The 21,677-nt window shown below is 43.4% G+C and overlaps 1 protein-coding gene across 2 annotated transcripts in view; it reads left to right on the top strand.

Moving 5' to 3' along the window:
• The window catches only part of LOC134563470 (adhesion G protein-coupled receptor L3-like), a 694,578-nt gene that overhangs the window by 113,419 nt on the left and 559,482 nt on the right, over positions 1-21,677 (top strand). For both annotated transcript variants that reach the window (XM_063421391.1, XM_063421389.1), the window contains exon 3: positions 16,438-16,504. The gene's annotated coding sequence lies outside the window, so the exon portion shown is untranslated. The remainder of the gene's footprint in view (positions 1-16,437; positions 16,505-21,677) is intronic.

Genomic DNA, 21,677 nt, shown 5'->3' with positions numbered 1-21,677 from the left:
GGTTATGAGTATCATCTAAGCTTGTGCCTGTGTGTTTATTGTGCTCTGACATGGGAAGGTATTCTTCTGTCCTTCAGAAGAGGTTCACTAATGTCAGCAAAACAGAAAAGGTGATGGACCTCCTTTTGGAGGAGGACTGTGACCGCTAAGCCACTTGGAATTAAAAAAGGTCAGAATAATTCTGCATTTCAGTCACATTTGGTGCTAAGTTTAATGATAAGGACATTTTTTCAAAGACATTTTAGGTGGTGTAAACTCCAGGGAAAGATGTTACTGTCACATTAATAATAATTATTTAGAAGTGTGACAAACTCATCTTAAGCAGCCTCTATTAGACACAATTTTGGAATGAAATTTAAAGTAGAAAGTAATTTCTAGATGCAATTAAAAATTTGTGAGAATGGAGAAGCAGCCACTTTCTGTCTCATTTTGATGATAAGCACTGTAATGAAGTGGCTCAGCCTGGCATTTTCCTGCCTTGCAGCTTGATCATGGACAATCCTAGTGCAGTATCTGATGTAGCTGCATTTCTAATGCATTAATGTAGCAAGAGCAGGATGTCTTATGGAATGAAGGTTGAGCTATCCCAAACTGGGCCTCAGATTTGGGCCCATGTAGTAGTAGATAAACCTGTGGCGCAGTTAGAAATTAAGTTAAGGTGTGTGCATGCTTCAGCTAGGACAGTTAGAATAGAAACACGGTGGCTGCCTTAAGCTAAGATTGTTTGCATTCTTTCTCATGCTGAATGCCAATAGAAATGCACCTGCAACTGTAAACTATCTGACACTGTATAAAACCAGCCATTTCGGGAATAAACGGGGAGAACGTATGTTTTAGCCACACTGGTTGTATCTGCGTTTGCTCCATCTCCAACCCCAAATAGAGACCCTGCTTTCACATTAAGCTCTAAATGTTCTCAGAGGCAAAATAACCCAGACTTGTTTTCTATGATAATTTTCTTTTAAAGACTTTTTTTTAACAAGTCCCTGAAGCATCAGTATCCCTTATTCCAATTACAATCATTTCAAGATGTGATCCCTGCAGAATACTATAGAGTTGGTATGTTTGCAGCTTCTCCTTATCCTCACATGCCATTTGCTGGAGGGATAGTAACTGGAGCATGCAGCCCTCCTTCCAGCATGCGTTTCCAGGCTGCATATTTCTGAACTCCTCTTTTGCTTTTGCCTGCTTATCTTTTATATTATTAAGGAACTTGATGTCTGCAAAAAAAGCTTCAACCACAGCCTTGGGGCTTCTTTGAGTTTAGATTAAACCCATCATGTTTTGCTGTTTATGCATCTCCATTCACCGCTTCCAGTTACTCCAATCTACTTTTAGCCCAGATAGCCCCTGTAATTTGGCCATGGAGGGACTTTTTAATTTTGACCATCTAGTCTCAAGGATGAATTTTTTTGTTCCCAAGTCTGATTTTGTCACCTGCATATCTTAGAGCCTCATTTCAAGTTAACTAACTTTGGTGAATCGCATTAATGCAAGACTATGATGGGCCTAAAATATCCATTGTATGCTACTGTCCATGTTTTTATCTTGCCACTTCTCACAAGCAGGACATTTAATAGCCAATCTATGGGTGTTTTGTCTTGATTTCTTGCCAGGATGGCTTTTTCAAAGGAGCTGGTGGTGACTAAGCAGAGAGCGCTTATTTACAATCGGAGTTATTGAACTTGATGTCCCTCAAGCCCTCTGCATCACTGACCAGGCTGAGATCATGTCTTCATTCACATACAGTGTGTGCCCTGCAGTAAGATCCCTATAGGACCATCCCTTTTGTCATGGGTTAGCACTGGCTAGATGTTAGTGCACCCATGAATATATGTTTTTTCTCTAACAACTCCTGTGGGATGTGATCAGGAACAGAGCAGAGCAGGCTTAAATCTTGAAAACAAAAAAAACCCACCAAAACTTTATTAATTACATAAGAACAGGGACAGAGATACTCTTAAACACACACAGAGACAGAAATAAAAACTTCTTAGAACATTTCTTCTCCCAGTTTCTACCTCCCCACCCATCACTCTTCACAGACCAACCCTTGGGTTTTAGATCAAACAATCACCACTCAAAAACAAACTAATCTTCAATTCAGCAAGGGAGAGAGGAGTCTCTCTCGCACCACGGACTGTTCCTCAGAAAACACGGGTCCACCCCTTATGTGTTCCCATGTCACCCGTGGCACCGCCCAGAGAGGTCTGCCAGGGTGACACTCTCTTTTTCCTATGTCCAGCGCTCTCACCGCTGTCCACAGGCTGAAAACTGCATACAGGGCTCTTTTAAGGATACTTGCATGCCGAGCTCTCCCCTTTTTACCCAGGGGCCAGGGTTCCAGGAGTAGGTCTGCCCTGAGGGCAGAGGGCGCCACCTCACCCTCCCCCTCTCTTCTCTGCTCGCTACTCACTTCAAGTGCCAGTCACTGTAGCAAAAGCAAGGGCAGCTGCATCCACCCAAAATGCAGTTTATGTTCAAAAGAGACTCAAGTTCAGTCCATGGCTGACATTATGCAAGAAAAGTCCAGCTCCAAAGGCTACTCCTCTCATTCTTTGCCCATCAGGTTCCTTCCAGTCGTGCTTTATCACCTCGGTCCCAGGCCGCTTCCCTCTCTCCGAAAACCACCAGTCATGAGAATCAATGTCTAAGAAAAGTTTCTTTCTACCAAGCAAGGGTTAACAGTTTCTTCTCGGCAGGGTGCAGGCTGAGGCACTCCCAGGCTCCGCAAACCCCCACGTGGCTGGGCACCTTCTCCCGGAGTTTGGGGGGGGAGGAGGGGGGTGAGCACACACAGCAGGCACTTCCACAGTTTTCCACCCCTCCATCCTGGACGGGGCAGCTCAGTTCCAGTCCTGTCCCTTCTCTTCTCCCCCCCCCGGGGGCTCCGGCTTACCTGAGCCGACCACGTGTTTCCCCTCCCCCACCCAGCCTCGTGGCTGGGCAGGAGAAAGAAGCCTCACACGTCTCTCTGCTGAAACCGGGATCTGAAAAGAGGCCGAACCCCCCAGACTCCTGCTTTTAACTCTTTGTGTCCTCAGAGGCGTGTCCAAACCTCCGAGTGACCAATCCAGGTGCCAGCAGAAAAGCTGATCACTGATTGGACTGCCCACATCTCCCTGGAAAAATTCACCTCCCCCCCCAACCACGACACCTTTCTGTCGCGGTGTGTGACTCTCTCCATTCGCAGGGCACACAGTGGCCAGGGGTGCGACACCTTCCCCCCTGGGGAGCTCTCACCTCCCCACCTAGGGACTCCGATGTTCTCGGCAGTGTCTATTTCGGAAGCAGAGATGGAGCGGAGGCGAGACGGGTCTTGGGGTGAACTGAAGAGGTTTATTAAGGAGATGAGCAACTAAAAGACAACACCCCAAGAAGCCCCGAGCAGGGCTCGGGCAGTGGGTTTTATACAACAAGCTTAGGGGAGGGGTAAAGGGAGCGGTAAATTTAAAGCAACCAATTAGGATCTGTATCTAGGGTGTTGCATCCGCGGGTAAAACTAACAGAAACCAATCCAGGATGTGTGGGATGGGTTTACATAAGGCGGGAAAGATAATAGACAGATAACTGAAAGTCACATAACATAACAGGTGCACGCATAACTTCAAGCAACTGAAGGAGACAAAGGAATACTAATGAGGGGGATAGGGGTACATAGAACTAAATTAAGGGCACATAAAGAAGGAAAATGGGGTACGCAAAACTGAGTTATTACAACCAATATGAAATAATAATAAACTAAAAATAATGCACCGCCACATCTCCTCCTTTCTTTTTTCAAAAAGAAGAGTGTGTGGTGTCTAAAATCATATTTACTAAGAAAAAGAATTCAAGGGAACTAACATTCATAGCATCCAGGAACAGTATTTGTCCTTATAAAATACTTTGCACTCTGAAAGAGCTTTTCAACTTCAGACTCCAGGCCAATTTAAATGCCAAATTTTCATTTGGTAATTATGGGTTCTTGGATGCTATGCATTTACAAAGTAAATTTTTTTTTATCAAAATGACAATAAATCATTTTTATCAACACAATAACACGACAGAAGTACTACTCTTGCTGCTTGCTTTGCAATCACTTTCTTTGATTCTCTCCTGGGCGGCTGGAGAGCAACAGGGTTGTTTCAGTCTTTGCAGTCTTCACTGTTAGCTGATTGCAAACTCCTAGAAGTTCTGAGCAGGTGCAAATGCGGCAACATGACTTTCTTTCTATAACACAACTTGACAAATAATTTAGAAATAATCAAAAATATAAGGAACATCCTGGATTGGATACAAGGTAGGAAAAATGAAATTAAAATTACGTGGGTTTAAGGTTTAACTCAGCTTGTATTTCAACTTGGGTTACTTATTCTAAAATACAAATTAAAAATACAAATACAATCTAAAATACAAAATATAAAATCTAAAGTAGAGACTTAAAATAATTCAACATATTACCTCTGCAATAATACTATAATCAAGATATTAAACCGAAAATAAGGTCTATTATATAGAAAATCAAATTACCTTAAATAATATAATATTTAAATTAGCTTTCTATCACTAAACTATGAACATTGACCTTCTGCTGGGCCCTTGCAAGAAGACAATGGACAAGGCTTAGTAAATAGATATATTAACTTATATTTAATCTCATTAAATTAAAAGATATTAATAAAATTGTTATAATAATAATATTAAACACATATGTAATATACATATAAGTAATAAATATAATTAAATATAATAACTAATGTAGTAAACTAGAATATAAGGATAATAGGAAATCAAAGGGAACATTGGGAAAGGTATGACAAGGAGAATGGATGGGAACTTGTGCAGTTGCTACAAATGAATCATTAAACTTAAAACAATACTGAAGAAATGCACAGCTTATTTTGGCAAAATAATACAGAATTTCTTTTCGTTGGGATGAAAAAATCTTACAGACCGGACAGGCTTTCTCAGAGGTCGCAAAGGATCAAAACTTTGTGGGATGTCATTCCAAAAACTGAGCATCAGTGACTGAACGCAAACTAAACGAAGAAAATGCTTTTCAATAAAAGAAGCAAAAGCATTCGAGTTAATGTGTGGAAAGCTAAAAGAGGCAGAAAGGGAATTAGGGATTGGGCAACTGTCACAAGTGATTTGGGGTTCCGGTAAAGGGGGTGACCTGGGCGCTGCCGTCTTGGGGGGAGGCCAGACAACAACCCCAAGCCTGGGTTTCCGGCTCTTCCTCCTCCATCTGAGGAGCAGCGTCCCTCCTTAGAGGAGGGGGCTGTAGAGCCAGAAGAAGGAGTGGGGTTCGCGGTTCGGCATCCCTTCAAAGGGGCTGACCCCTCCTCTCCCGCCCCCGGAAGACCCCTCGAAAGAGGGGTATCAGGGTGACAACGGAAGGGAGGGCGATTGAAGGAAGGCGTGGAACCGGGGACAGATTCAGGGACCGGAAAAGAAGGAGAGGCGAGGGAACGTGGGTTCCAAGCAGAGTGCGCATCGCCATCTTGGAGGGGAGAGCCTGCCTGACCCAAGTTAATGGCGGCTGGCTCAGGGGACAGACAAGGGTTGAGGAAAGTCGTAGGGATTGGGGTTACGAGGGGCTTCACAGAAGCCACAGGAGAGTCTATGGGAGAGGGGCCCGACGCAACCGAATTTCGACGCAGCCCATGGTGGTAAAGGGCCTCCTTAATTATAATACAAACAGCTTTTAACTCATCTTTTAAAATCCAATTTTCCCAAAAATTCCAAAACTCAATTTTAAAGAAATCATCGATTGGGGTCCCTGGGAAAACCCCAAAAATTAAAATTATTATCCTTTTTAAATCCTTTTTCTCAATATCTCTCCCATAATTTCTTAAAATAAATTTAAACCTAACATAAACGCCTCGCTGTCCACTCAACACTCTCTGCTCCATTATCTTTTTTTTCCTTCCACTCTCCCTCCTCCCCCCAAAGATGCGCCCCGCGACTTACTCCTGGTTACAGGGGGTGAGAGTGAAAGGAATGGGGTTGGTGAGCCTACTTCCCTCCCCAAAGGCTTTCTCTCAGGTAACTTACTGCAGTTCCCTCATTGGGGCAAGGCAGGGGCAGTGAGGACTCGAAACACTCACTCAAGCTGCTGCTTTATCTGCTGCAGACATCCCGTAAGGTCTGGACAGTAAGCTACCGACAATCCACCCTTTTTTCCTTTGGGAGAAGGATTCCCCACCGGCCTGGCCAGTTCCCAACCGGTAGGGACCTAAAACCTGCGCGCTGCTGGGGCGCGACCCCGGAGCCTTACCCATTCCAGGCGCTTGGTCCTCGCAGCACCTCGGCTCCCTGCAGGCTCAGCTGGCGCTAGTCCCCCCAGGCGGACCGCCCTGGCGCTGGATCTAGCGATTCTCGGCTCACCACGCCTCCCGCAGCTGATCGGGTCGCAGGTCTCGATGACACGTGCCGAGGGCTCCCTTTCTGTTCTCGGCTCGCCGCCCCCATGACTGGATCTCTGCGAGTCACTTACGCCAGAGACCCCAGCCACGGCGCGCCTCTGCGCCTTCCCTCCAAGGCACCATACCTTGCGAGGGCCTTCTCGGCAAGCTTTCTCCTTCGTCCTCGGGTACACACCCCCACTGGGGGCAGGCACGAAGGAGTCCTGGAACCGCTCCTGCCTTTCGGTTCCTCCCCGGAGTCAAAGAGTCCCGTGCCGCCGATGTTCCTTCCTCCCTTCCTCTTCCTTGGCGAGGCGGGCGCCCTCGAATTTGCCCGTTTGGTTCCTCAGAAGAGGCAGGGAGGCCTCTCGTTGGTCGCCAGGAATGTCACGGTGTGTGACTCTCTCCAGTCCCAGGGCACACAGTGGCCAGGGGTGCGACACCTTCCCCCCTGGGGAGCTCTCACCTCCCCACCTAGGGACTCCGATGTTCTCGGCAGTGTCTATTTCGGAAGCAGAGATGGAGTGGAGGCGAGACGGCTCTTGGGGTGAACTGAAGAGGTTTATTAAGGAGATGAGCAACTAAAAGACAACACCCCAAGAAGCCCCGAGCAGGGCTCGGGCAGTGGGTTTTATACAACAAGCTTAGGGGAGGGGTAAAGGGAGCGGTAAATTTAAAGCAACCAATTAGGATCTGTATCTAGGGTGTTGCATCCGCGGGTAAAACTAACAGAAACCAATCCAGGATGTGTGGGATGGGTTTACATAAGGCGGGAAAGATAATAGACAGATAACTGAAAGTCACATAACATAACAGGTGCACGCATAACTTCAAGCAACTGAAGGAGACAAAGGAATACTAATGAGGGGGATAGGGGTACATAGAACTAAATTAAGGGCACATAAAGAAGGAAAATGGGGTACGCAAAACTGAGTTATTACAACCAATATGAAATAATAATAAACTAAAAATAATGCACTGCCACACCTTTCTGCTGCATTTCCATGGTTTAGGATGCCCTTGGGCTGCAAATTGTGGCAGACCTTTATGAGTGCATTCCCAGTGTCAGCTGGGGCTGACAGCAATACAAAAATCAACTTAGCATGGAAAAAAGGGAAACCGATAGGTCCTAGATTTGGATGCTGGTGTCTGGTGAGATTTTTGATTTGTGTATGTTGTTTTGGTAAAGACGGGAAGAGTTCTAAGTTTGTGCAGTGCTAGGCATTTTATGGCATATTTAAATGTCTATAACATAATTCTCTTTACCATCAGAAGGCCTAAATGTCAGCCCATTGACACATTATAAAGACACAAATGGAATGTAACCTGGCAGACTGGTGCTGGTTTTGAGGTTTAATAGTAAATCTGTATCATTTATCCCAGCGGGAAATAACGCAGGATGCTGCCTTGTCATTTTTTACTACTGTATAATAAAATGTAGCCACAATAAATGGTGTCTAAGCAAGTAATGCAGCAGATTCTGGATTTTGTCCAGTGTGCCTTTACCTCTTAGGTTAGTTTTGCCCCCCTACAAGTTTTGGCAAGATGTGATTTTGACTGTATACAAACAAAATGTGGATCTCTTTAATGTGTTACATACGTATCTATAGAGACCCTTCTATGCATTCCACCTTTTAATTGGCTGGTGTTAACAGTGTGCCGGTTCATTCCTCTTTAAATCACTCTTATCAGAAGTTGAACTTGCCTTGAAAGGGTCTGTTCTGCATTTCTGCACTTCAAGAATACCTTTGCAGGTTGATTGCTTTCCCAAATGTCCTCTCTGTGATACAGTGTCATGTGCAGGTAGGCTTTTGATAAAAACTCGAGCAAAGACATTTCACGGAAGTGTTATCAGACTCGTGCAAATGGAGAGCAGGGAATTTGTGTGTTTGTGTTGGTTGAATTTAACTTATGGTACATTCCCTACTCAATGCTAATGGGGCATCTTGCACACCTTTCAGCATCCTGGAAGGTGCTGCATCCTGCCTGGTGCCAGTCCTTTCCTACCTTCCGTGTCTGGGCTGCTGCACTGCTGCAGGCTGGGATTTTTTTTTTTCTAGTTAAAGCCATGAGAAGTCTGAAAGAGGAGTCAGCACCCAGCTAGGCACTTCTGCAGGGGCCTGATAATGCAGAAGGGCTCTCTGGTTGCTTTGTAACATCTGTCCTGCAATGTTCCAAGTGAAGAAAAATATGAAAACATTATTCTGTGAGTATGAGAGTGCTGCACATTTATAAAAAGACAATTAACATAGAAATGAGGGAAGCTTTTCATTCATCAAATAGATTCAACAGACTGTGTCATTTCCTTGATTTTCATTTTAAATAGGATTAATCAGTTTTATCTCCTAAGGTCTTTGCAGAGAATTTACATGAAACAGAAGATTTTGGTCAGCAGTGTGCCAGTGTAATAGCCCCTACTTGAAGAAATCCAGCTGTGGCACGTATAACCAGGATTAGATTTGACAGGGCTCCAGGCTCCGCTCCCATTAAATGCCTTGTTGCCGGGAGCTCTCTGGATCTTCCAATACCAGATCCGCAGTTTCACATAGCTGCCTGGTTGCTTGCTTCAAAAACCTCTTGGAACCAGTATATTGCTTGGAAAAAAATATCTCTGGGATGCCAGCTTGAAATAATGGCTGCTCTCTGTGGGCCTGAAATTGGTCTGAATTTAGGCTTCAGGCTATGCCAGTATCTGTGTGAAAGGCAGACAAGCAACTTTCTCATGTTAGCCTGAGAAATCTAAAGGAGGAATTCAAACGAACCTTGGGAAGTGAGAAACCATCCACAGGTGGTGTTTTTCCAACATGTTTGCAGGAAAGAAATGTTTACTAAAGGGTGTAGACGCTGAATAACCAATCATGTTCTTTGTACCGAACTACTCTATAAAAGTATAATTTAGAAGAATAAAGTTTGGTCTCATTTTTACCATCATGGAGAGTCATGTTGTTATTTCTGTGCCATCCGAAAACCCTAACAACAGCTCTCTGCTTCAAAGACAGGCTCAAAAAGTCTCGCTTAACCCCAGCACCCACTGGTCCTGAAAGCTGGGAGCTAGAGCCAGCTGAGACAAAATGAAGCTGACCTTTTTCTCCTCAAACTCAATATATTTAACAGGAGCATTTATTTTGGATGGAGCTTCAGATACATTAGAAGTGGAGAGCGAGGGAAAGGAGCCAGGTAGTTCTATAGGAAGGAGAGCAGCGAGTCAGTGGCCTTGTAGGGGAAGCAGCAAGGTCTGAGTGTGTGTTCTGAATCCTGCATAGAAGAAGCAGGACTCCAACACGCCCTAGGTGAGTGTTGCTGTCTTGGTGTTGGGCTGTGTTCTCTTTCTTCTTCTTCTTTCTTATGGTTTTTTTTTCATAATTTTAGAAGTCTCTTATCCCACCAAGAAAAAAAAAAAGAATCTTTGAAAACAGTTACAAAACCAAATGAAATCTTTCTGGTTTAGTTATTAAACATATTTCTGAGTGGATAAATTTCATCATGGAAATTCGAATAATTTGCAAACACGAGGAGCATTTTATTATGGTTGTTTTTCAGTAACTGAAATAGATATCTTGCTTTGAAAACTTCCATATTATGTGCAAGTGAAAATTTAGCTTCCAGTTTGTTTCTTTTGTGGAGAACGTATAATTGTTCAAAAATACATGTAATGTAAATGTTTTCCTATTAATTGCAGGAGAACAATATTTCATCCATGTTGTTCCTACAACAGTAAATATCAAGTGTAGGCTTTAAGCATCTTGTACACTCAATAGATTTGAAAGCCATTAAGTGTATGAACAGGAAGAAAATGGAGACAGAAGGCAAAAAAAGCTGAAGGGAATATCCTACTGAAAGCTCACAAAGCATTTTCAAGCTTACAGAAATGACCTGCTCCGTTCCTGTTACACAGAAGTGTTAAAATGAGAGCAGGTGACCCCTTTCCCCAAAATCATTCATCTGTTATGTCTGCGATGTATTTAGACTGAATCCTTTCCCAGATGCTGTGGATCAGTTGGTTCCAGGGGAAATTAATGGGATTTTACCATTTGCTTTGAGGAAAAGAGGACTGGACTTTCTCCTGCTGTCTTTGGCAGGAAGGAGCAAGGAGCTTTCCTGTCTGCTGTCTTTAAATATTGCATCTTTTTAAGATTTTTTTTTTTTTGCCAGATAGCCTAATTTGTGTTACTGCAATATACCATGTTGGAAAATTACAGAGGTTAATGTACAGCACTATGATACACAACCATAATGGTAGACTCTAATGTTTTTTAAAAGGTAAACCAAAGGCAATTGTAATACAAGTTGTAGTGAATTGCCTGCACTTCTTTCCAGAGATTAGTTTAGCATTGCTTTTAATATTTTAGGCACTGAAGTTGTTTTGCAAAGACTAAAAGCTTCACTCACTTTGCACACTTGTGCTTTGTTCTATCCCTGTACAAAGCACAACAGAACCGCTCTCTTGCTGATGAATTGTATGTCAAGAAGTTCTATCAAATTACAGTTATACTGCATTGGAAAGATTTTTCTAGTAATCAGTGAAGACTACATCAGATTTATGGTGTCATAATTGAGCCAGGTAGTTAGAAATCTAACCTTTCATAATATCACAGGTTGCATATTAATGTTTTAAATATCTAAACCACACATGAATGATGTAGGACATTTTTACTTTAAATGTTGCTGTAGAGATTTGATGGTACATAAGCCCATTAAAACAGAAGAGTGCAAGATGAAATGATCCATTTGCAATTATAATTATGCATACTGAGATTGACCATTCTTTAAAAAATTGGAAGTGCAAGGTTCAGAAAGGGTACTTGAGCAATCACTCCTTGTTGAGAGCATTGATGGAAGAATAAAAAATTTGAGGGGGATTGATTTGTCAGTAATCTGCATGAAAAAGTATGGGAAACATTTCTTTGGAATGTGGAGGGGAGGTAACCCTTTCACTGTCATGGTTAGCTTTGCTTGGAGAGCCACCACAAAAAGACATGATCAAAACCAGAACAGCAAGTAACACTGAACTACTTCACCTGCTCTTGACACTTGATAAATAAAGAGTATTAGTTGATCAGCTTATTATTGGGGAGTCAGCATGGCCTCATGAGTACTCCAGAGGAGGTGGGTTTTGTTCTAGCTTTGTCAGGGGCCTGCTTTTTGATCTTGAGCAAAAATTTTTTGTCTCCTTGCCTTTTGTTTCTGCTATTCCTTGATTGCCTTGTCTTTGTGCAGGATGAGCTCTTCAGGAGAGAGATTTCTTTGCAGTGTGTTCTGTGAACAATGAAGTCTGAGCCTCACCAAGCCTCTAGGGGCTTCTCTAAAAGAAATTATAATTGTTAGCTTTAATCACTTTCATGAAAAGAGCTTGGTAATGGAGGGTGTCAGTGTGGAGGATTTGGAGAAATCTGTAGGGTGCCTTTTAATTAAGTCACTGTGGGTGAAAGTTGCTGATTGGGTTTCCTTGGGCTGATGCAGAGATGCTGATGCCCGGGAGCAAGGCAGTGCTGCTCCATATGGATTTTCATCCCCAAAAGCATGGCACTGATGCTGGGTGCTCACTCTTCTTCTGCAGAGACAGAAGCAGGGTGCTTGGTACATTTTAACAAGCAAGGCTTTTTCAGAAGTCTCCTACTGATTGCCTAAAACTTCATGTTCTTTTTTGTGGGTCCCTCTGTTGTGAGCATTTGCGACAGAATTGGGCTGCTTGGCTTTTTGCAGCGAAGACAGTTCCTTGAGGGTGAGCCATCCCATCTTGATGGAGTCTCCTCCTAGCCTTTGCTGTTGCCAAAATAAAGTGTTTATTGTTGCTCTCCTTATTAGCAACTTCTGGTTTGAGATGGTGCAGCAGCATGCCAGTTTGCAGATTAATTACCCTTCTTGTGGCATCTTGTGATGCAGAGCAATGTGCCCATGTCCTCTTTGGGTGGATACATTACCCACCATAGCAGAGGATTTAGAAATATTTATCCCCATGAACACTGTCAGCCATGTTAGTAAAAGTAGGCTATGTTGAAGTATCTCCAATTATTCATTTAGCAGTAAACTTGGCAGGTAGAGCTCCAGGGTAATATGGGGTGAAGTAAGGGAGAGAGGTGATTTCCCCTCTCCTTTACATCCTGAGTGAGACCACTTTCCAAATTGTCCAGGCATAGTATGACCAGGGGAGTACTGGGGAAGAAATAGCAAATGCTTTCTGAGAAACACTGTAGGTTTGAGGTCAAACAGGTTAGTCAAGTGATGTGGAAAACAGTAAAAGAGGATCAAAACATAGTTCTCTTGCATAAAGGACAGGAGCTCCACTGCTCTGAGTATTAGTAGGAGTCAGAGGTAAAGCAATGCCTCCTTCTTTAGTGTGTTTATTCTCTGTTTTAGGGCTAATGCTAAATCTCTGTAGTTCCTGCAGTGCACCACTGCCAGTGTGCGTCGACTCTCTAAGAAGTATTTTGCAAGATCCTTGCTCTTGCAGTGTCGTGGTTGCGGGGGGAGGTCAATTTTTCCAGGGGGATGTGGGCAGGCCAGTCAGTAATCAGCTTTTCTGCTGGCACCTGGATTGGTCACTCGGAGGTTTAGACACGCCTCTGAGGACACAAAGAGTTAAAAGCAGGACTCCAGGGGGGTTCGGCCTCTTTTGGATTCTGGTTTAGGCGGAGAGACGTCTCAGGCCTCCTTCTCCTGCCCAGCCACGAGGCTGGGTGGGGGAGGGGAAACACGTGGTCGGGCTCAGGTAAGCCGGAGCCCCGGGGGGGAGAAGAGAGTGGACAGGACTCTGGAACTGAGCTGCCCCAGCCAGGATGGAGGGGTGGAAAACTGTGGAAGTGCCTTCTGTGTGTGCTCACCCCCCACCCCCCTCCCCCCTCCCCTCCGGGAGAAGGTGCCCAGCCACGTGGGAGTTGCCGAGCCTGGGAGTGCCTGAGCCTGCACCCTGCCGAGAGCTAGAAACTGTTAACCTTTGCTTGGCAGAAAGAAACTTTTCTTAGACATTGATTCTCATGACTGGTGGTTTCGGAGGAGAGAGGGAAGCGACCTGGGACCGAGATGATAAAGCACGATTGGAAGGAACCCGATGGGCAAAGAATGAGAGGAGTAGTTTTCTGAGCTGGACTTTTCTTGCATAATGTCAGCCATGGACTGAACTTAAGTCTCTTTTGAACATAAACTGCATTTTGGGTGGATACAGCTGCCCCTGCTTTTGCTACAGTGACTGGCACTTGAAGAGTGGAGCGAGCAGAGAAGAGAGGGGGAGGGTGTGGTGGCACCCTCTGCCCTCAGGGGAGACCTGCTCCCGGAACCTCGGCCCCTGGGTAAAAAGGGGGAGAGCTCGGCATGCAAGTATCCTTAAAAGAGCCCTGTATGCAGCTTCAGACTATGGACAGCGGTGAGAGCGCTGGACATAGGAAAAAGAGAGTGTCACCCTGGCAGACTTCTCCGGGCGGTGCTACGGGTGACATGGGAACACATAAGGGGTAGACCCGTGTGTTTTGGGGAACAGTCCGTGGTGCGAGAGAGACTCCTCTCTCCCTTGCTGAATTGAAGATTGGTTTGTTTTGGTTTTTTTTGAGTGGTGATTGTTTGATCTAAAACCCAAAGGTTTGGTCTGTGAAGAGTAATGTGTGGGGGGTGGAAACTGGGGGAAGAGATGTTCTGAGAAGTTTTTATTTCTGTCTCTGTGTGTGTTTAAGAGTTTTTCTGTCCCTGTTCTTATGTAATGTAATAAAGTTTTGGTGTTTGTTTTTTTTTTTTGTTTTCAAGATTTAAGCCTGCTCTGCTCTGTTCCTGATCACATCCCACAGTAGTTGTTAGGGAAAAAACATATATTCATGGGTGCATTAACATCTGGCCAGTGCCAACCCATGACATGCAGGAATCCCTGTATGATTCCCTTCCTATTATAATAAGAACAAGAATTTCCCAATCTGAATTTGAAATCTGCATAGAAACAGCATACGGCAGAGGCCAACTCAAGGTTATGCATTTGGCATTTGGGAAGGGAAGGCAAGAAAAATTTACCAGTCAGTACACTCACATTATGATAAAATAAAGGTGAGCTGGGAGAAGAGCATGTGCTGAATCTTAAAATGACACAGAAGAGCCATAAAGGACAGTATGTTGTGCTATCTCTAGTCCTTTATGCTTCAAGCAGAAGTAAAATGTATCGTATCATAAATGAAACAAAGATCTTGTTTTAATTTTATTTTAAAAACCATTGCAAGGCAATGGGGTAACAAACATTAACTTCTTCAAACCAGGCAAATGATAATTTCTCTCCTCTATACTGCTCCCATCAAATGAGAATTATTCTCCAAAAGCTTCTTGGGACCAGGTAAAGGTTTTGCTATAAAGCACGAGTAGTCTAAACAAATGTCATTTTTCCTAGAAATAAAGTATATGGATGCCCCTACAAGGTGTTGCTTGGTCTGCTCTACACTTGTAAAAGTGTTTTTTCCTACTGAAACTGTATATATTTGGTCAAAATCCAAGGCTGACAGTGGGCATAGTCTGTACATCTAGAGACTTTTTCATTTGTACAGTGAGGAACAATAACTGGCCTTACCCTGAGTTTCCCTGTAAATTTCTTAAATGATCCAAAGCCTGTTTATTGCTTACAGAGGCAATTTTGCTGACAGGCAAGCTGGAATAGGTCTCATTTTCTTCCAGAGCATCCATACTTGCCTATTATAGAGAAATCACTCAAAAACCAGCATGCATGCTGGACTCTCAAACCTTGGTTTAAGTTTTAATTTACTTGTCTGATTTCCGAGGTTACTGAATGCAAGCAATTGCTTCTTCAGTACATAAATAAGATGAATTATGTGTTAGGGACCAATGCCTCTGCCTTGTTCTTCTCATGCTCTCAGGGGAGGATCTGTTGAGGAGTGCTTAGAGCTGAGCTGCAACTTTCTTTTTTTGCCATTGAAAATTAAAGTAAGGCTGTTCTGGATTAGCTCAGATGTGAAACCAGAGCCCCAGGACCTTTTTTTTTTTTTTTTTTGGTATGACTTTTTTGAAGGTGTAGGGTGGTCCAGGGTGTGAATCCATGGCAGCAGAGTGAAATCTGTGCTGGTTGGGAAAGGCTTGGGGACTCACTGCTGTAACTGGAACAATTGTCCCCAGGTTAACACTGGATCCTTTTTTAATCAGCCTTTAAAGTATTTTTCATTTCAATGCACTTCTTTCAAATAACATGACCTGTGTTCTCTCCTACAGGAGAGAAAGTGAGCTGGATTTGTGGTTGACGTTGGAAGCAAAATTCAGGCAGGAGGACTCATTGCTGTTTCCTTTGCATGGGTTTTAATTAAATTTTCTAATTGTTTCACTGGGCTGGGATGAGGTCCTGGGGTCCTGTGCCATCCAGCTTGACTCTGAAAAGACTGATTTTCCCTGAAGTTTCATCTGTAGCAATCCCAACTGTGAGGAGCAATTTTTCATGTGTAATTAATCCTACTAAAAGCAACACTTCCAGGAGGCTGACACGGATCCATCTATTTCATTGTTTTGTCAATTAATGTTATATTTAGCATCTAACACTGTAACTAGAAGAAAATACTGAAGATGTAAAGGGACAGAGAAATTTTAAGTTGTAGCTGCTGAGGAAAAGGAATTACTATCCTTGCAATCATCATTTATTTTAACTTCTTTTTAAACTAGATGTTTTTTATTCTGGTGCAGCGACCTCTAAAAACCTCTGATAAATTGTCTGGTTTAACAATAGTTTCTCCAGATGACATTGGAGCCTGTAGTGGGAAGAGATACTACTGTACCTGTATGTGTGTTTGATATCTACTTGAATCTCTAAGGTTTTTTAAATTATTGGCAGATATTGTCCACTGATTTTTTTTCTCTGACCACTGTTTTGTATGTGTTACTGCTGTCTTCCCATGCAGAGATCTACTTCATAGACATTAAAAATTCTTACTCTCCAAAAATCAGTTCTGTTGATCAAAAATCTGTTGTTCATTGCTCTGTCTTCTGGTAAATGCATAGCAGAAAGTTCATGAGTGCCTGATAAGTCCTCAGAGGCAAGTATAAATATTTTTAATTGTTTTCTTTTTCTCTTTGTTTCCAGAAATGTTGAATACAGTACTCTGCAAAAAATAGCATCTGGATTTCTTGCACTTGATGAACAAGAAAAGGTAATTACCAGACCATACAGTCAAGACTCATTTGTTTGCTGTGATAAGATATTTAGACCTGATCACGTTGCATGAGCCTCCAGCACTGTGTCTGCATATGGGTTTTGCATATTTTCAGTTATGCAGGCCCACTTGTTTCTTGAATATTCCTTTGTGTAAAGGGAGCAGGGGAACAAAAGCAGCAGAGCAGGAAAATGCTGAAGCAAATGGTAGGGAAGAGCATACCGTGAATATTTTCAGTACGTGTAGAAGTGATAAGGGTAAAAGGGGAAAAAAAAATATCGAGGCTTATATGTGCCAATGGGAAAAGGGCTGCAGACTTTGCTCTGTTTGCAAGACTGCCTGGTGGAGCCTTGCAGCCTGCTGGGCAAGTGTCAGAGGAGGCTCAGTGATCATCAGCGTTACAGCAGCCTCATGTTTCAGTGACCGAGTAGCTGTTGGGTGATGCACCCTGCTCCAGAGATTGTGAGCTCCTCTGCTGCCTGCAAGCCTCCCTCTTGCAATTGAGTTTCTTGATCCTCCTGGGTCATGACATTTTGTTGGGGCAACGCAGCTCGGCAGGGCTGTGGCTCAGTTGCTGGTGTTAAACAAAATGCTGCTCATCAAACTTTCATGAGACACTTTGCCAGGGGCTGCATCTTGAAAGAGTAGGCTCCAAAAAGCAGGGAGCAGAGCTGTGCTGCTCTGTACTGCTGCCATCTCCTGAGGTATTTTCCTTCTACTTTCTTTCCAAGGCTGAGAAGTGAGCACCCTTACAGGGCCTTGAGTGGTTTTGCACCCTTTCCTCCCTGGAGGAAAAGTTGGACTAGGCTGGCATGGCCATGTTGAAGGCTGGTGGTCTATCACCGTGGAGGCCTAACCAGGAAAAACAGACTGGGGACACAGATCTGGGTGCAACAACAGCAGCAGGGCAGAAGACCCGGTTTATTTACAAAAACCTACTTTTATACTTTTACTATGAGGCCTGTGGATTGGAGGAAGGAATTCCCACCTCCACATCACATTGGTGAAGGGGACTGTCACACAGTCTTGTTTGTCCCAGCAGAGAATGTAAAAACAATGGCTATGTTTATAGAACATAGCTGATGTTTACATTAAAAGAGCGTGAGAAGGTACAAACTTCTCCTTTAATATGAGCGCTCAGCAAAACCGGGAAAAACTCATGGCAACAGTGGTCCTGTTTCAGCTGGTACATCCGTTCAGCTGTATGGTGATCCAGAAGAGGGACCAGGAACTCACCTCTGGCCTAAAGTCTGAGTTGGGCATGATTATTACTGGGGTTAAGCTGAGTAATCTACATGAGCTGAGCATTTCAGTAAGTTTTTTTAGTAATTACTATAATGAATTTAAAGTAAGAAAATGTGTCGGTAGACACCAGTATGAAGAACAAAATGAATATATAATGTGAAGGTCTGTAAATCTGAGTATAGCAAAGCAAACCTAGTGAGACTTAAAAACATGGCTATGAAGAGAGAGACACAGCAGATATTGCTGGGGTCAGGAAACTTTCTGTATGAACATGTGACATGTTTTTATGAGACACTTAATTTCATTGCTTGGGTTTGAAAAATGCATGTGAGTGACATCTTGTGTTCACTACATCTGCAGTGCCATACTGCTGATAATTAGCACATGCATTTTAGAGGCAGTATGAAGCCAAGATGACAAACACAGACGAATCATAGGGTGGAACAGTTCTGCTTTCTCCATGTATCAGCATTATCATTTTCTGGAAGTCCATCTTTCCACCCTACAAATGGAAGTGTAATTTCAAGAAGCATGTTGAAAAACACTTCAAGGGCCTAAATTTGCAACTTGTGTGGAACCTTGTGTGTTTTTCTTGTGGTGATCTCTGCATGCATCAAGTTAGTGCAAAATTATGACAGGAGAGGAAAAAGAGGAGACAGAAGAAGCAGCTCTTGGAGCAAATAAAGACTTGATCAAAGTGCATTAAACTTTTGGAGAACCACATTCTCCTGTATTTGGGATCACAGTGTTTTGAACTACCTTCCACGTGCTAACAAATGGGATTAATTTTGTTAGATACTTCCATTTGGATTTGTGTTGTCATTTAAAACTCTGTAATGCTTTCTGTCACCATCACCAGCTCATTTCTCTGCTGTAGGACTGTCCTGTTTGGGCACTTGGCATGTGTGGGAGATGTAGGATAGCTTTACTGGGAGTCAGACAGCTCAATGCTCTAAGTCTGTTTATCCATGTCAAAAAGATAGGTTGAAAAATTTGATTTCTTTAAAATAATGAGTTTCCCAAAGGGAATAATGGAAAGGTGGCCGATTACAGTATGATACAATGTGTTGGCAAAGAGGAAGACTGTGCCATACTGTTGAGTCTCACTGGCATTCCACTGCTTTTTTATAATAAGGTGAAATACTAGTCCAAGTTATCTGTGCAATTTAAATTTATCTGTACAAGTTCAGTCATTTATGTTTATTTATGCTTTTGGGACAGTTTTAAAAAGATTTTTGAAAAAAGCAGTATTTCTTTTTGCAAGTAAGAGATTAAAAACATGCCCACATTCACCATGGCTACGTGCTTTCCGAGGCCTTGAAACACAACTACCTGCGCTATTGCAATGTGGCTCAAACATGGGAATTATTCCCACTGGGTTTCTTGAAAGCTATAGGTGTTGTTTTAAAGTTTCACGTAAGCAATATTGTAAGTAGGTAAGGGTATATATGCAGCAAAATATGGCCACTCATGTTGTTATATTTGATCTCCTCTTCTTTGAGGTCAGGTAGTCACACGCAGTTTTTTTCATCCCATGAACAGTATCCCACAGTCATTTAGTTTTGCCAGCTGTGTGAGCAGAACAACTATGAGCTCTTTTATTCCTCCAGACTGCAGTGGTGTCTTTTTTATTTGGTGCTGCATGGCTGGGCTAGGGACGTATCAGATGTATTTCATTGCAGAACACACAGTAGCTGCTCTGCACATGAGCCAGACCCTAGGAAAGGTTTTGCCCCATCTTATGGAGGCAGTGACCTTGATAGGGATGCTTACCCCCGTGCAATGGGAGCTTTTTGCAGATGGAGTGGATTTCATGCTGTGCTGCTGTTAGTATCAGTGAGTGGGGTCCAAAGCTGCAGAAAATGAGACTGTGCTTTTACTTCCTACAATGGCCAGACTGAAGGAAGAAATCCCAAGGCTCAAGGGCATGAGAAGCACTCTCTTCTTTTGTTCTTGGTGTCTTTTTTTTCCTTTTTTGTTACTGGCTGGCCATGACATTAAGATTTCTAATTAATTTAGAAACCATAGGCAGTTGAAGAGAGTGAGCAATGTAATAACTGGGCCATGGGGCAGAGTAAAAGCACATCAATTATTCAGGCAGTCACTGCTGCTTATTCCCTTCCCAAAGCTGGGCTGGCTGTCAGCGTGTGTCAGTGATGCTGCTAATGCCCTTCAGAATTTACATGCATAAATAGTGGCCTTTTAAAATCTGCATGAGGATAAATTTAGTATTTTCAACAATAGCTTCCAGCAGCATGCTCTGTCTAGTGGGTGTCAGGGGCTCCAACCACTATTTTGAGTGCCTTGTTCAAAACTGGGATCTTGGCAGGTACATCCCCCAGAAGCCTCTGCTGTGGAGAAGTTGCTCCTCAAAGAGATTGAGGGGCAGCCTGAGCCAAGCAAAGAACGAAACAGTCCTGCTTTAAAATGCAGGTGGTGCCTGATAATGTTCTCTCTGGGTGAGTGAGTCCAGCATCTCTTACAATGCATCATCTCCTGCTTGTATTACTGTGATGTCTCTAAAAACACTCTGAAGATGGCTTGGATGCCACTGGGGCTCGACCCAGTGCAGTTCCTCGACAGGTGGAGGAGCAGGAAGCATCCTTCTCCTCCTCACTGCTCTGGCTATTGCAGGTCCTGCACTTTGACTGAGCAGTTGGAAAGTTTGAAATAGAGGAAGCTTCTCTCACTGCCAAGAACTACATTCATAGGACTGGCTGTGATTGTCTTAAAGGGGTGCACCTCAAAGTCTCATGTTTGGGATGCCACAGGGAGCAACACTGATTCCTGCATTGAACCAGTAAGGGGAGTGAAAACTGGGGGATCTGCTGGATTTTTCTGCCATGGACTACAAGTGGATGACAATGGCTTATTTTTCTGTCTGGTTGTCATAGTTATCCCTGCTGCTGGAGGCAGCCACCTTGCTTTTTAAAAAGTGAACTAATTTGTGAAGGCAACGAAATAAAATGAGCCTTGCTGATTATGTGTTGTGACAGCAAAATGACCAGCTTGGGTTTGGAAACACTGGCTGTAATTAATGGTGAAAGGCTTTTTCTCATCTGTGTAGCCATTATGAATCACTTCTCCCCATGGAAACTTTTAAATCTGTCTTACTGGAGAGCCTGAGGAGGAACAAGTAAAATGGATTTGCCCTAATAGCTGCAGTTGTAACTTAAACACTTGAAATGATATTAAGCATCTCTCTCCATTAGTATTTCATGTTGATCCTGATGATATACCAGCTGAGACTAAGACAGGATCAACGTTCATTAGATGGAAGAAACTAAACTCTGTAGACAAATGCTTTGGCTAAACGGGGCCTTCACTGCACTGAGAACAAGAATGCAATTAGCTGAAATGTTTGTTTAAAATCTAATTCCTGGGGAGTATCTTCTCAGATTGCTGCTTACATCTCTTGAACTGGTTTTGTTGCCAAGGCTTGCAGGTTGACGGATTTTGCAAAGCTTGGTGGTAGCATGTCTATAACAGATGTTTCGAACTTTGCATGGTAAAGCTGAACCCAAGTGAAGAGCAGGGGCTAAGCTGGAGGTGTGCCAGAGCTTATTTGTGCATTCCTTACATTTACAGTTTGCAGTTAAGTGCAATGTTGCGGATATTAAACAGTGTAGGCTGAAGGGAAGCTGGAAACCATGCAGCGCTGAGATGCTGTTATTGCTGTCCTCCTGTCCCCCACCTGGAGCCTAGCCCAGAGGAATCACCGATGGGTTTCAGCTGGGTGAGGATGCATTTCTGCCAGAATAACTGCATGAAGAGCCTTGACCTGGTTGGTTGACAAACATGAATAACCTTAGAAGGTGATTTTGCCCATCCACGATGCAAATCGTGCTCTGGAAATGCTGCTTCTTTTTGGGTTACAGAAATGGCCAATGGGAAACGTAACTGCTGCCATCCAGATATTAGAGCA

The sequence above is a fragment of the Prinia subflava genome, chromosome W (assembly GCF_021018805.1).
Source record: "Prinia subflava isolate CZ2003 ecotype Zambia chromosome W, Cam_Psub_1.2, whole genome shotgun sequence".
NCBI classification, from domain to species: Eukaryota; Metazoa; Chordata; class Aves; order Passeriformes; family Cisticolidae; genus Prinia; species Prinia subflava.
The sequence above is the reverse complement of the archived record's forward strand: the minus strand, read 5'-3'. Positions and strand labels throughout refer to the sequence as shown.